The sequence below is a fragment of the Cryptomeria japonica genome, chromosome 7 (genome assembly GCF_030272615.1).
Source record: "Cryptomeria japonica chromosome 7, Sugi_1.0, whole genome shotgun sequence".
Lineage (NCBI taxonomy): Eukaryota > Viridiplantae > Streptophyta > Pinopsida > Cupressales > Cupressaceae > Cryptomeria > Cryptomeria japonica.
In genome coordinates this window covers 99,209,576-99,224,405 of record NC_081411.1, presented here as the reverse complement: position 1 = coordinate 99,224,405, position 14,830 = coordinate 99,209,576, and the positions used below count along the sequence as shown (strand labels likewise).

Here is a 14,830-nt window from a genome sequence, read left to right as displayed (position 1 = left end):
GGGCGGGCGAGTCGGTAACTGCGACAGAAACTATTTAACACTTACAATTTTACTTTTATCTTTTGTTTTCAAATTTAAATATATCGATTTGCTTCAAAAAATAGTTGGAGTTGATAAGCGTTCATATGCATTGTAGGAAATTCAGAGTGGTAAAATTGATGGATATGAACGTGTGCCCACTGATGAGGAATCGTTGAAAAAGATGTGTCATTAATCAAATAGTTGATGGCTACCAACATGTAATTAGAATCGAATATTTTGCGGAAAATGTCTTGCCCAAAGCCCACCAATGTCATAGCGTGATTTAAACGCGTTCCACATTTACCTAGAAGATACCCTGTTACCAAGCAAAACTTAGCTATTAGTGCACTAAAAAAGATTAGTAGAGACAAACAAACAATATTAAAATCTGATATGTTTCAACCAACAGATCAGATTTTAATATTGTTTGTTTGTCTCTACTAAAGTTTTTAGTCCACTAAAGCCTAATTTTCGTTTGGTAACAGGGTATCTTCAAGGTTAATGTGGAACATGTTTAAATCATGCCAGCATGACATTGGTTGGCTATGGGAAGACATTCGGCAAAATATTGGATTAGGCTTTAAAAAACCATGAGGACTTTGTGGGATTGTTTTAATTGCTACCTACCCTGCAAAACAATGAAGGAATCGACCTTATCCATAACATTTTCTTCAGACTATGATGACTGTTATAAACAAGGCCTGTGTTGCAGTTGTTCAGAGTCCCTGTCGTTTGCAAGGAAATTTAGATTTGTAATTAGGGTGGGTTTATAGTTGGATGAGGGTTATGTGGTGACTGTTAGATTAGATGATTACTAGCTATTTGCAACATTTTGTGTTTCTTGCTATAAGTACAATGGGCTCAGAGCTCCATCACATCAACTCAACAGTGGGTTTCATGTTTCAGGTCAACCTAAGCAATACAAGGAGAGGCAACTTACTATGACTTCTACATCGATGTCAATCTTGTTGCTAATGAGACAGGTATCATAGCATTTCAAATGGACTTAAAGACAATAGAGATTATTGGACCGATAATGAAGCAAATACTTGTCCAAGATAGAAAGAATATGCTATATTCTTTCTGAAATGTCCAAACGTTCTCTAGCTCTTTCAAGAAAGCTCTCTATGTATGCTTCTATTATCTATTATTGAAAGATCTAGCTTGAAAAATTGGATATTATGATTGGTTCAGGTGGCATAACTATGAAAAACATCATCAAATAGATTGGAGTATATTACGTTGATACAAAATCAAATGGTTTGTTAATACACATGTACGGCACATGTACTTAATTCTCATCTGCGTAAAATAGTAGCGATGTGGCTGCTAAGGTACAAATAATTTGGTGGCCTCCTAAAAACAGATTAAACTGTTCTAGTTTATTTCATGCAAATTCTATTGCCTCAATTACGAACAGAAAGTTTGAAATGAACTGGAAACCGTCTCTTTGTATCTTTAGAGATTCTTAGGAAAATGAGAATAACATATACCAAAGGAGTGCAGAAATAAACTTTATATCCAGAACATGCAGTAGATAATTTTTAAATTATAAACTAAAGGAGTATTTTGTAGCTAGCATGATAGAGATTTCCTATGAAAATGAAAATATGAGGTGTTTCATATTCCCATGTCTTAGTTGATGTAGAACTTACAAATTGTAAGATAAGGTTCTGAAAGTTTTTATGTACACTTGATATTTTTGGAGAGATGGGAATTGAGAAAATATCAAATTTAAGGTACTTGTCTAATTTCACTTTGGCTATGCTCAGTATAGCATTTTCATTTTGCTGAATCAGCTTCGCTGTGCAGCTCTTGATTGCTTTGAGCTTTTGCATTTAAAACCCTGCAAAATCAAGGAAGATTAAAATTAGTAAGATTTTGACATTAGAGTTGCAGATATGAAGAGCACATTATCATATTAATGGTCTTTCCTGATAATATAAGGAACATATATTTATCTCACAACTTTTGAAGAATATAAAAATGCAAAACCTTAAACTATTTACTTTATACAAGCTATTAGAATTGACCACTAATTGTCAACATGAAATGTTGACAGTCTAAGAGGCTTTTAATAAATTATTACAGTTAGTTAAAAATCACAGTTACGATAAATATTATTTTTAACTGTTTATCTAACCACTAAAGGTTAGCTTAAAATGCTAAATGATACAATAGGTTGTGTAAACATTAAATGTGAACAATTTAAGAAAATGAAAATAACAATAGATATAACGAGTCAGGAATCTGAAACAATTTCCTAAGTCAAAGGGGAAGTAAGGGTGAGACAAAGTTGAGAAATTCTGCTGCAGGACCTTCTATGCGTTTTCTTTGTTATAGTAGTAAGGAGACAGTCACCTACCTTTTCTTTCAGTTCTTTCATTAGGAGGACTATTGGAATTGTTCTTGTTGGCATGTTTTATCTCTAGTTCAGTTTTGGGATCATTGGGGTCAAGCTCTTGTTAGCATTCGTTTTCTTCAAGTTACTTGGTCTTTAGGACCCACTTTTATTATTTGGCAAATTTGGTTTGAGAGGAATCGGCAGATTTTTTTAGGATGCCAAATTAGATGTTCAACATGTGTGGTGGAAAATTCTACACTCTATTCGGGAGATTGTTTCAGCAAAGTGTGACCTTGCTAGAGGGTGTGCCTCCTAGGGAGATTGATATTTGCAATTGCTTTAATTTTTATTTTCCTAACCCAAGAGCGCAGCCATATGAGGAATAGGTGTCATCATCCTAGACATGCTAGTGTTGGTGAAGTGGGGCATGATAGCTTTGGGCAGGTCCAATTTCTGTTCTCTATCTATAAAGGTTTTCATACTAATAATTATATGGAGACTCTAGCTATTCTGGTTCAACCTCAAGTTAGAAGGGTCTAATTGCTATCAAAATAATCATAGTTAAAGATTCAGAGGATGCTGGGATTCGCAACCACATAACACAAAATAAATGACCACAAAATACAATATAAATTTCTATATGACAATAACAAAAATTGAAGTATATATTAAATGATCATAATTGCACTTTCGTAATCATACATTCTCATTTCATACATTTTAAAAAAAATATATTGAGAACATCTTAAACTATAACAGTTTAAGTGGAGTAGGAAGGAAAATGTATGGAAAGAAAAATCTAGCAATATTAAACATGAGGCATCTTCATTCAATTTAAAATAAAAAAATTTATTTATAATAAAGAAAAAAAACCTTTAACAAAATTCAGGTTATGTTCTAATATAATATGTAGAAAAAAAGCTTGATAAATCTGTAGAGATAATTTATATTTAATCTAATATTAAAAATACAACAATATTAAACATACAAAATAACTCAAAAAATTCTACAAATATTTGTTCATGGATTGTGACAACAATAAAACAATAAAACAAAGAAAAAAACAAGAAAGCAAATCATATCTCAGTTTTTTAGATGGAAAACAGTTTTATGTTTTAAAAGGAAATTTCTAATTTCTTTAAAGGAATAAAACATGTTTTTTCTATGTTAAGTGATATTATTATCTTGAAGATATTATTTAAATCTTGGTTGCCTTGAAGACAAAGTAATGAATTGTAGATTGCAAGAGCAATTAGTGTGGATTGCAGATTGTAAAAGTGATAGCAGCACCTGATAGTGGTAGCTAGCTGTGAAGCTTGTAATTGGTTTCTCCTCAGAAATAAGAATACCTATTCTCTCAATCTAGCTGCTTAAATTTAAGCAGAAAATGCTCATAAACAGCCGCATGAGGACATGGGATAAGACAATAAAAAAGTGACAATGATTACAAGCTTTAGTCTCACTAATTGTTTTTTTTTAAATTTTCTCAACCAATATCTCAAACAACACCAGCCTGCATAAACATGGCAGCAATTTGCGTGCGGAATGCAGTAATTATAATTTATTCGACACTGCAAACGATGGGTTTATGTTGCGCAGAAACAATCTGATTTCCTTAAATTGCTGCACCGGCTTAGAAAGACAAACGATCCTCAGTAAGAAAAAGTCTTACATATAAAACTCGTACTATTATATTCTTCCTGCTCATACACATAAAATTGGAGTGGCAGCTGCCATAATTGTACGTGGGACGCACATGCAATCGGAGTGGCAGCGAAAAATGAGATGGGAATTAATTCATGCTATTTGTAAATTGAGTTCAATTATATTCTGACTCGTTGAAAAAGGCTACATATATGTATTTTACTTTTAATTGTTTCAAATGAGTCAACGCTAGAAAGGAATTTTCTAAGGAGTGACATAGGTCTAAGTTTATAACATAACGGTTTTACTCATGCTTATTTTGTGTTAAACCAGGCATATATCATTTTCTCTTTATAGAGACATTCTCGGAGCATGCCAATGTCATGCATCAAGCTATTAAAATAGTTTATTCATTTTAAAATATAGTGGCTTATGTAACTGCATTTAAAAAGCAGGAAGGAAAGGTTATTCATGCACATTTGGTGTTTAACCATAGCTATTAAAATACTCACACCAAGCTACGACTTCTAAGCATGCTGAACTTATAACTAATCTTTAAGACATTTTCTTAAGGGGGTCGCTGGGCTTTCGCCGCCAGAGCAGCAGTTGAAGGAATTAATCAGATTATTCGAGGGAACTTACAGCTGATTGATTACGACACTCAAAACAATGGCTGTTGGGAAGGTTCTATGGCTAAAGCGTTTCAATATATTGTCAACAATGATATTGAATCGGAAGAGCTATCCTCACAGGGGCAGGTGAGTTGGCAATGCTATTAGTAAACAGGCCCAAATCAGCGGAAGATTTTGAAGGTGGAGGAGGCAGGCCTATTCCCCTGGTGGGTTAGTAACAACGTTGGAGTCCTCATTTCCACAGCTCGTGGCTTAGTAAGCAATGTGAAAATTGGCTTCCCCATCACGAATCACCTTTCTTTCAACTATGATCCCTATTATAAATAAAATAGGTCATGAGAAAACCGGAAATGATGTAAATAAGTAAATCGTTTTGATATATGATATGCCATGCTTTTTTGTTCCCTCCATAATTCTATGTTTATGATATGTGTGTCATACCAAGACACCATGAAAATGGCTTTACAAATTGGATGTGATATTTTGGTTATACTCATTACCAGAACAGATTCAACAATTTAGTATTCTTAATCAAGATAAACGCAATCGAAATTTCTCTAAAATGACTTTTATTATTTGTAAATATCAGAACAATCTTAACCTAAGAAAATTGATATCTTATTTTATTTGCAACTCTCATTGGTAAGCATTCTCTTGTAGATTTATACTTCAGTTATTTTATATTTTTTTTAATTTTTAACTCTCATTGGTAAGCATTCTCTTGTAGATTTATATTTCAGTTATTTTTCTCAGAAATTGATATTCATTTTTTCTATTCTGTTAATAATTTTAGTTATATTGTTCGTGAATTTTTTAAATGTATTGTGTTTTAATTATGAAAAGAATATGCTTTCTTATGAAATAGATGTCTATTAAATTTTAAAAAATTAGAATTCTTAGAATCAAAGATTTTGTTAAATAAGATTTAAATTACAATATTATTTCTTTTGACTGATGTATTGGTTGTTGAGTAATATTTACTCACAACTTTGTTAATATATTAGAATGCTTGAAAAGTCTTATAATTAAAAAAAAAACATAGTAACAGATAATTCAAGAAAAATGACAGAAACAAAATCAACCAGAAAGAAAAGAGAATAGATAAATTTGTAGCTTACTTAAAAAGGTTAAATAAAATTGAAATATTGACAATGCTTCATAAGCTATATTGGGCCCCTCTAAAGCTGGTCATATAATGAAAAATCAAAAGTCTCTCTACTCATTGCAGTTGCAAAGAAGCAAATAATGAGATCAATATTGAAACAAAGGCTGAAACCTTTCTTCTAAGTCTTTTGATTTATAGATATAGGCTTTCTAATTTTGAAACTGAAAATAAAGAAAAGAAGTCATTTCAATTGAAAAATAATGATGTTATAAATAGATAAATGATTGTTTTAAGTAATTATATTCATATAATGTAAGATAATTTTTAGAAATTAATTAGAATAAATGTTGGTTGATTTAATAATAATTAATTATAAATTCTAAAATATTTCAAAATTTAATTTAGTAATATATTTTTTAATTATAAATTTAAATTATTTTTAAAATTAATTTATCTTGATATGATTAATATAAAGATAAAAATTTAATAATATTATTATTGAGTAAAATTAATAGTATTTGATTGAATAAAAATTTATGTTACATATTTTTTTTTCAAATATTTAGTACATGCATGCTAGTTTGAGTACAATGTGGATAATAGTTTTCATCATGTTAACAAGTTGGTGGTGACTTTGCACAATGTGGTGGTATAACTATGGGCAAGAGTTATCGTATAAAGAAATAAGAGTCTACAACTTTAATACTCCATCGCTCTTCAACCATGAACAAACAATACAATGGATATACATACCTCAAAATTAACCATTGATTTTCACATCATCTCAAAGTTTGTACAATGTTCTTCATTCCCCAATTATGGACACAAATGTTTTCATATCTTCCTTAGGGCAACACATTGCCTTTTTGTTTCCAAGTCGACTTTGTGTGAATATATGATATTGAAGTCAAGTCTTGTCTTCCTTTCCATGCAATATACTTTTTATCTAGACCTTCTACAAGCTAACCATTGGCATAGAGTTTATGGGTGTCCTTCTACATGTTAAGGAGTATTGGGAATTTGAATAAAATTAAAAGTTTATTTATGTTTTAAACCAAAGTTGTTCTCACATTTTCTTTTTCCTTCCTAGTTTCATTTTGAAATTCTCATCATTATCAACAACCCCCTGATTACTTTATGCCTAATTATTCGATGAAGCTTTTCCTATGATAGGCACAGTTTTGAAGTATCTTTCACTTTGTATCCCTCGTATTCATAGAATGGTTGGACTAAAATGTCAAATATGGGGATGGTTATCAAGGTATCAATGTGATAGAGATTTTCCTTCCTACCCAATATGTTGAGGATGCTATATAGGTTGTTTTAAAGGTATCAAATGTATGTGGGAGTCTAGCATTGGTATTTGAGTTTGGAGAGACCCAATCACCAGGAAGGAAACACTAAATAGAAAGGAGGCTTATGATAATTGAAGATTGATATATAAAGAAAGTAGATTTTTATCAATATGTCAAGATATCAACTTCTCATCATGTGTTGAGAAACTATATCGAAGATTGATAGTCCAATAATTCATCAACATTGATGTATTTGTCATGATACTAGAGATTGTATTCCTCCAATTTCCTAGTTAAATAAAAAGAATACCTAGAAAGCTAATATTATTAAAAGGTTCATAGTAAGGAAATAAATATTTTGCATGTCAAGTCTCAATGTTCAATCACACCTTCTACATGATGACTGATGACATGACTAGTGTTTCCTAAGTGTATATTAGGGTTTTCAAGTTTTAATATGTTAATATAAGTGATAAGTTCAATATGAGAAAAAAATAATTGAACTCATATATAAGGATTGCAATACTTGTTTCCAAACTTGGTGATTTTTAAATTTCCAACTTTGGTATGCAACGTAAGTCTCCTTTAGATGTTTTGGATGTCCAAAAACTATTTTTTTTTCTCACTCCACCTAATCAATTTTCTTTGTGCATGGTATTGGTACCTAGGCTATATAGCATGTGTCATGTATTAGAGACCTTGTAAAATTCTATGGATCTATTATTTTAGCATGTTATGATAATCAAAATGGGATCTCTATGGAGAAGATCAAGTAAGATGTTTTGTGGCCTAGTCAACATAAAGGGCGGATTTGTCAAAGGTCAGCTTAAACTAAATTTCGATAGTTCCTCCCATGGGAATATCAGGTACGTGGAAGGGGGTGACATCCTATGTGACCTCGAGGAACACAACATCATATAGTCAAGGGTGACTCATGGAACATTGTTAATCTACTAAGTAATAAATCCAAATATAACTAGCAAGTGCAAGAATTGATTGGTGGTGCATGGTTGAGTATCTTGACTTTACATAATCATAAGGTCCTTCATGTTTTAGAGAAGACAACAAATTTATGAACTTTATCCCAAACCTAGCAACTCAATTTAATGATTTTGTAATTTGGGAGGACATGTTCTCACTACCAGCTAATCTCATCCAAAGGTTACAGCTAGATAAAATTGTCTTTTTTATTTAAATCCCATGATCATAGATGTAGTTCACACATTTCAAATTCATGATGAAACTTAGATTATTTTATTTTATCCATTACATTTATGAAACCTACCTCTTTCTCTATGCTCTGGCTCTAGTATTAGGATATCTACTCTAGATCTATAACCAAGCTACAATGGGTGATGACCTAATTCACATTGAATCTAGTAAGCTTGAGTTTTTGAAAAATAATCAAGAAGTTTAGAATATTTTAAAAACCAAAAATTTTACTCCTAATATAAAAATTAAAAAATAACTATTTAAGAACAACACTACAAAATTATTGATTATTTTGTAAGCATGATTTGAACTTTGAAAATTATATAATCTTAATCCACTAAAAAAAGTTGTAATGATAAAAGTGATTATTTACTAAATTTGTAGTCTAAACCTTCCCATATTTTTTCCATTCTTCCTCTTTAAACAATATTTTAAAGCTCGATAGGTTTAGGAATATATTTCATCTTTCCTTTAAACAATCTTTCCTTTAAAATAAAATAAAAGGAGAAATAAATACAGTGTCGATATGTCCGAGTGGTTAAGGAGACAGACTCGAAATCTGTTGGGCTGTGCCTGCGCAGGTTCGAATCCTGCTGTCGACGACAAGTTGTCTTTGTTGTGTTACAGAGGAGAGTTTTATTAACTGTTTTTGGAACTTATTTGTTACTAACAGTCGCACACATTTTAAGTGAAGTAGAAAGGAAAATGCAGGGAGAGAAAAGTCCAGCAATATAAACCATGTCGGAGGCATCTTCATTACAATATGTCCCATTTACAAATATAATTCAAAATTATATTCATTAATTTTCTCTTTCAATAGAAATAATACATATTTACTCTAATAAAAAAACACAATAATATTAAATATACAAAATAACTCAAAAAAATATACAAACATTTGTTCAACACTTCAACATCTCATTAATTTTCTATTCCTCAAACATTTTTAAATTTTATAATCATTGTTCTTATCTTTATTCTCAATAAATAATTTTTAACTTCTTTTTAATTTTCTCAAGCAATATTTCAAACAACACCAGTCTGCATAAACATGGCAGCAATTTGCCTGTGCAATGTAGTAAGTATAATTTATGTAAGTTTCAAGAATAAAACTTGAACATAAGCGTGAAATTCTTTTAAGAAGAGCATTGATTTTAATATGTAATGGATATTTCTTAGGAGGGATTTCTGGGTTTTTTTTAACTGCTGCAGAAGGAACTAATAAGATTTTTACCAAAGAATTGGTTTCTCTTTCTGCATAACAGATGGTTGATTCGACTCTGCAAACGACGAGTCTCTTTCTGCAGATACAATTGATTTCCTTAAACGATTAGTTTTATATAATATATAGACTCAACACTAAAAAGAGTTTTTTAAGGAGTGGCATAGGCATAAAAGAATGGGCTTATTCATGCTTGGTGTTAAACCATGCATATCTCATTCTCTCTTTATAGGGAGATTCTCCGACCATACCAATGTTATGTTCCAAGCTATTAAAATAGTTTACTCGTTTTAAAATATAGAAGCTTATGCAACTGCATTTTAATTGCAGGAAGAAAAGGTTATTGATGCATATTTGGTGTTTAACCATGCATGTGTGATGTTCTCTTTATACAGACATTCTGGAGCATGCCAATCGCATGTACCAAGCTATTAAAATATTCATCGCTTTATAAAGGAGGTCTCTTGCCCGTCACTCCATATCATTAAATTTTCTGTGCATATAGTTTGTTGGAGCTTAGAATTGAAATGGAGAAATCCATTTTTGCCGTATTCCCTTTACTGATTTTGCTTACTGTTGCAACATTGACTTTGTCACTGAGGGAAGCAGCGGAGATAGGGTATAACCTCGCAGATTTGTCTAGTGAAGTTCAACGATTATTAAAACTTCGACCAATATGACTTTGTAAGGCTTTTCATGCTCGCCCTCCCCATTGTTTGAATTTTGTATCATCTCTTCTTCACTAGACAAATCTGTACATCATCATACTTCTAATTTTTCCAATCAGTTTTATATAGTATTAGGTGCAATATAATGGCATATTCATGCATAACAAAAACGTCTAAAGCCGAACACTACCCACCCATAATCAAATTAATAAAAAATGAACACACCACAACCTGCATTACAAATCTGCTACTCCATCAAATCCACCTTAAAAAATAGGTAGAGCACTTAATCTAACTGGGAATGAGAAGTCAACTCCGCTAACTACAGTTACAAAACATTTCACTGCATTAATATGAATAGGCGTTATTTGGATTATTCATATTAAATGCAGTGGAATGTTTTGTAACTGTAGTTAGTTGGAGTTAACTTCTCATCCGAGCTGGATTTAAGTGCTCTGCTATTTTTAAGGTGGATTTGATGGAGTTATAATTTGTGATGCAGGTTGTGGTGTGTTTAATTTTTGTTAATTTGATTGTGGATTGAGTAGAGAGTATCTATAGTGGATGTGAATGACAATGAAAAATTAAAGATTTTTAAGAGAATTTTAAGGACTTGGGAAAGATTTTAAGGACTTGGGACTTGAGAATTTTTAGAGAATTTGTCAAATCATCATTTTCTAGGAGGTTACCTTAATTTTTCTCCCATGCAATTCATCTTTAAATTCATGAAGGTTATTAGAGAATTTTAAGGATTTGGGAAAGATTTTAAGGACTTGGGACTTGAGAATTTTTAGAGAATTTGTCAAATCATCATTTTCTAGGAGGTTACCTTAATTTTTCTCCCATGCAATTCATCTTTAAATTCATTTTTTCCTATACAGTGGATAAGTGGTTGTTGTTGGGCAGAGCATCTAGGGGACAAGAGGATAACTTATAACATGAATCACAATAAAGTAGGTGTGTGGTTTACAAAAGGATGAGATGAAAGAACCATAATTGGCGCTTAATTTCATCTCCACCAGGTAGTTATATGTAGTGGATCTTGTGGAACACAACAAAAATCATACTGTAGAAGTTAATTTTGGTGGCAAAGATGATAAGTTGGAGACCTTAGTCTCTTTTGGGTACCAAAATGTAGAAGTTAATTTTGGTGGCAAAGATGATAAGGTGGAGATTTAGCCTCTTTTGGGTACCAAGAAGTATAAGCATAACTTGGTTCTCCATAGCTTGGAAGCTCTTAGTGGTGGTGAAGATGACAATGTTGGGTTGAAGGAGTGTTCCAAATTGATGGTCCTTATTGTTGGAAATTAACGATTTCATCTACCAATTCAATTTAGTTATTGCAGTGTCTTCACCAGTTATGTTTAGTCATGACGACATCTTTATGGTTCTACTTTGGAAAGCAACCAAGTTTCTATTGCAAGATTCTATTTTCATAGAACAGTCTATAATAAATAATTTAGTCATTTCCCAATGGTGAACTGAAGTCAGTTGTTATTAGTTAATTTCTATTTTTGTGTAATGTTGTCAATATTGTATTAAGTGTTGCTCCTATATAAGTTTCTATGTTTCCTTTGTAATTGTGTCATTTTTATATAGAATAATAAAAGTGTGAATGTTGTTCATAGAAACAGTTTTGTAAACTTGTGTAAATTGTCTCTATAGTAGATTGTTTATTATTGTTTAGTAATTATATTTCTATTATCTTTGTTCTATGATTATTATTTTTTAATTCTTCATTTGGTATCAAAGCAGGCGGATTTGTTTAAATTTCATAATGTTGAATACTAACACTTTGCCAATCCTAGAATTCAATGGTAGTAATTATGATTACTAGTGTATAAAAATGATGAGATTTATGATTGAAAAAGACCTATGGGAAATTGCAGAACCAGGGTATGAAGATCCAGCTGATTGAAATGCACTTACACCAAATGATAAGATGGCTAAGAAGGAAGCAAAGAAGAAGAATGCACAAGCATTGTTTCAAACAAATTGCTCTTGATAAGAGCTTGTTTCCTAGAATTGCTGATGCAAAGTTAACAAAGGGTGCCTAGAAGACTCTAAAGGAAGTTTACAAAGGTAGTGATCAGATCAAGGTTGTCAAGCTACAAACCTTGAAAAGGGACTTTAAAAATTTAAAGATGAAGAAAATAGAGAATGTGAGTGATTATTGTGTAAGGGTCAAAGATGTGGTAAATAAAATGGCTACTTTGGGTTAAGTTATGAGAAAAGAAGTTGTGATAAAAAAAAGTGTTGAGATTTCTAACACCAAGATGGAATAATGTTGCCATCATCATTGAAGAGAACAAAGATTTGACCACTCTTGAGTATGATTAGCTTGTTGGATCTCTTATGTTACGTGAGGAAAGATTGACGGATTCATCTAGATATTTTGATGAGAAAGCCTTTTCATCTAAAGTTTAGCTTTCAAAGAATGAAGATGCAAGTAGTATTTCAAGGAGTAATCATGGCCAATGTAGAGGCCAAAATAAGAATTATTCAAGAGGAAATAGAGGAAGAAGAGGTGGTCAAGGAGGAATAGGCAGAGGCCTATTTGATAAGAGAAATATTCAATGTTATCATTATAATAGGAATTGCCCATTTTGAAAAAGATTCTAGATTATAATCATGTAATAACAATGAAAATGATAATTATGCTCAGAAGATTGAAAGGCTTCCTCAAATTATTTATTTTTATCGTATGGAAAAGTTGAAAATGATGTGAAATATGTTTGGTATTTAGACTTGGGATGCTCTAACCACATATCTAGTAATAAAGAGTTATTTTCTAACATGGATGAAAGTTTTAAACCCAAGATAATGCTTGGTAATGACAACACTTTGGACATTGTAGCGTAAGGAGCCATGGATGTTCCTATGAAGGAAGGTATAAAATGTGTTCAAGAAGAATTTTATACTCCACAATTGAAGCACAATTTACTAAGTGTTGGGCAGCTATGTGAAAATAATTATAAGGTTGTGTTTGAAAACCAAAAATGTACAATATATGATAAAAATGAAGGTAATCATGTGGTTACAATATTTCCTATGTCGAGGAATAGAATGTTCCCATTCAAGTTTGGTGAACATAGTAGCCATTTTGTCAATATGGTGTAAAGCGGAAAAATCGAACCCTAGTTGTTCTCCCCTCCCCAACTCCAAGGAGAGAGAAGGGAGAGTCACTAGGGTTGATGGTTTTCACTTAGGAGAGACTTTACATTCAAAAGAGGGGTTGAAACCCACAAGATCCAATCCCATGCAATGCAAGATTGGATTCTATATGAGTTTCAAGGGTTGTGATAGCAAGGATACCCTCTTTTGTAAATAATGTAGATAGAATGATTAAGCTAGGAATGCATAGAAAGTGAGAAAGATTCGCTTATAAACTGAGTTAGGGATATAGGATGAAGCTGCGGACCTGGAATTAGAAGTAAAATGTCGAGACGGTGTTGTCCTGCAAATTTGAGCAAAAGTTGATGGGACGATGGCGCCTGGCGTGCACACGGTCCTCCGAAAAATCCGCAAAACGAAGGGGGATCTGTTCCTCTCTGCACAAGGATTCCAGATCTTCAATTTCAGCCACGTACCTGCAACCTACACACAGAAAAGCGAAGACGACTGGGGGGTTAGGGATTCGGTTTTGGAATTAACCAAGAAATGAGAAATGCTGTAAATGTAATGTAAAACAAGTACTAGTACCTTGTTGTAAGGATGTTTGTATCCTTATATGCGAAGGTATAGATGTTGTTGTTTGTTGTATGTTGTATGTTGTAGCATGTAATGTGTTGTAAGTGATCTCCTCTTCAATGGTTGAATCCTTGTCTTGAATGCAACACTTAGCCTTGAATGGAGACTTAGAATGATCAATTGCTTGAAAGAATGTTTGAATGCTTGAATGCTTGAGTATCGTTTCCACGCTTTTTCCATCATGTTGAATGAAAGAGGAAAATGTAGTTTATATACTTGTCAATTAGGGCTGATAGACTGATTTTCCTGACCTTAGGCTGACCAGGAAAGATAATTTTCCAATTTGCAAACAAAAAGACCTGAGACCCAATAGGAGACCGGGCCCAAAATAGGGCCAGGGACCAGGGCGCTGGGCGCCATAGTCCTGGGGGACCAGGGCACTGGGCGCTCTGGTCCCACCTCCCGAGAAAGCAGGGTGCAAAGGAGGTTCAGGCCAGGGTGCAAGAAAATGCAGTTTTTGGTGTCATGAGCAAGTTTCGGGGTCTCCATTCAGGTTTAGTGTTGCATCGCCATCGTGAAGACCCAAATGCGGTCGAAATTGCAAGTGTCGCAATTTTAGGACGCTACATTTAGCCCCCACTTTAGTGGGAGTATAAGTGTATGCTCATACTTCCGGTAAAGTACAAGGAAACAACATTGAAAAACTTTCACCACGTCAAGGAGGCAAGATACACCAAGCCCCCAGTGGACTAAGGATCTTACGACTTCGATTGACAAAGTAAAAGGGAAGATCACGAGGGAGAACCATGACTATCAGTAGTAAGGTTCCCTCACTATGAGTCATGCAAGAAAGATATCAAAAATTTTCAAGACAAAGCTAAATTTGTCAAGAAATTTTCAAGTATCTTGAAAAGATATGAACGGGATGTATGCCCCCCTACGTTAAAGCGATCGCACACGCCTTACCAGGGGTGATTGCTTTAAGGTAGTGATACAT

The 14,830-nt window shown here is 32.7% G+C and overlaps 1 non-coding gene across 1 annotated transcript; it reads left to right on the top strand.

The window, feature by feature from the left end:
• Nucleotides 1-8,773: 8,773 nt before the first annotated feature.
• On the top strand, nucleotides 8,774-8,855 carry TRNAS-CGA (transfer RNA serine (anticodon CGA)). The gene has a single exon. It is a non-coding gene; the product is annotated as a tRNA-Ser (tRNA).
• Nucleotides 8,856-14,830: the final 5,975 nt, after the last annotated feature.